Below are 2,221 nucleotides of genomic sequence, written 5' to 3' on the forward strand. Positions count from 1 at the left end.
AGATGCTTTCTTGCATAAGCGTCTTGTAACACAAGGCTGGGCTGTGTTGTCATGGAGACTTTCAGGGTACCTCATCATTTTGCTAGAAAGGACAAATTTCAGAGTGGCTGTCATTGTATTAATTTAGTCACAGGACCAGACTTCCCACTGGTGCTATCCCTTCATTCTTGTTTACACTAAATCTTTTTTATGCTGTTGCAGAGCGTAAAGGGTGGTTGCATGTTCTTTTATGAAGCTGTCTTCACGTGAATTTACAGGGCACAGCGCAATAAATTACTGTGAAGAGGGATTTATGGCCAGGCTGAGAAAAGTGTGCAGAAAGGCTTCAGTTTCGTGAAGGAAGAAATCTGTGCTGCCATCGCCAGAAATCTGGTTTACTGTTCGCTCTGTCATGTGGCACTGGCTGCCCGGAGCCTGGAGAAAAACCATCTAGTCCCTGTGTATGTGATGTCTAAGATAAAACCTGAATAGCACCATTATTTCTCTCTGTGATGATTCCAGATTCGGTACTGTGTACCAAAAGATTCCCAGCTGACATTGGAAATGCTGAATTTGAATGCATTTAGTTGCAAAATGGTTTGTGTGTGCTAGGCTTTCTCTGCTCCCGAAGACTTGCAATACAGAGATAAAATTGCCTAGCTCAGTGCCTAGTGTTAGGAAAGCTTCAGACCTCCAGGGCCAGTGGTCTTAAATGCACACAGGTGCCTACCTCTCCTTCAAACGGGATCTGCCCTGCAGTTATGCACCAAAATGGATCTTACTCCTGGTGTCCGCAGGGTTGGCCTCAGGCAGCTGCCCACCTAACAGGGTTTAAGAGAAAATCAACATATAACCGTCACAAGCAGCTTCCAAACATGATTTTTGCTCTGACTTGTCTCTCAGCCTTCCAACTGCTCTCAGCTCAAGTTTGCTCTGACATCCACCCCAGCCTTCCTCTTTGGGAATTCATGAATCCTCCATCACTTCGTCCTCTGCTTTCCCTGCCCCAGCCTCGTACACCCTCAGACCTTCGTGATGCTCTTGCTTCTCTCTCTCTGCTCCGCCTGTCAGTCTCCCTGCTGCATGAAGCAAGGAGCTACCTGATGCTGCTGCTATCAGAGAGTTATGAAGAGTTTGCAGGGATGCAGATCTCTATCCGGGCCCTTCCCCAGGAGATATGTGTAGGTGGAGCTGACAAATGACATGAAGCCCTCACAAGGCTATTTCAGACAGATGACGTAGAAAGAAAATGGACCTGTGATAGTCTGGGTTGCTGTGTCCTGCCTGCTGTCCTCAGATTTATTTCACCTTTGCAGGATATAAAGATTATGTGAAACCTATTTCAGGCTGATGTCCTGAAAGGACTGCTTGTCCCTATGACTGCCTTGTTTCTTTTTTTTATTTATTTATTTTTCTTTTTTTCTGTCCTCAGCTAGAGGCGAATCAAAACCTCTCTGAGTGGTTGTAAGTTGTCAGTGCGCATTCTCATAACATCTTTCCAAGTCAACTGATCTCAGGACTCTCAGATAAGACACCCACACACCCTTCTGTTTGAGGGAGCAAGGGGGTTACACTTTGGGTTTTAGCTGCTTGGTGAAAAATATCTTTGCTTTCCCCTTCTGAATGATGTTTTCTTCCATGTTAAAAGACTGGGGAGTGGTGTGAAACCAGTAAATCCCTGACTGATTGTAGGGAGAGAAAACGTTCCCCAATGCTCAAAGGCTCTTCCCTTCCTTTTTCAAACATCTCCCCAAATGCTTCAGTCCTCCTTTTGATCACCCCAGCACCCCAGACTCACCATCTCGCACTCAATGGGTGGTCCTGGGGCTCTGAAGAGATAGAGCCAGGGGTGCCCCATTGACAGAGCAGCAGAACAGGATGGCCCCTGCTTGCCCCAGGGCAAATTATGTGGTGGGGCTCAGCACCATTGCAGGACCACCTGGTCTCTTGTACCTCCATGCAGAAAGTGAAAACTTGTATTGAGACAAGTGATGCGACACTTGAGTGATGAGACATAACAGCTCTGCAACATCTGCTAGCTGTGCTTAGAGCACGGTGGCTATGCATCGTGGTGCAGATGTAAAGGGGAGGCTAGGTACTGGGTTTGTTGGTAGTGATTGCTGCGGTTGAAGTAACAACCAAAGCTTCACTAGCCAGAGGTGCTGTTGGAAATAAGAACAAATTTGCCTGCTAATGGGATGATACATGAATCTCCCTGTGGTTCCTCCTCCATTTCATCAGG

The sequence above is a fragment of the Fulmarus glacialis genome, unplaced genomic scaffold, assembly GCF_000690835.1.
Source record: "Fulmarus glacialis isolate BGI_N327 unplaced genomic scaffold, ASM69083v1 scaffold3717, whole genome shotgun sequence".
NCBI classification, from domain to species: domain Eukaryota; kingdom Metazoa; phylum Chordata; class Aves; order Procellariiformes; family Procellariidae; genus Fulmarus; species Fulmarus glacialis.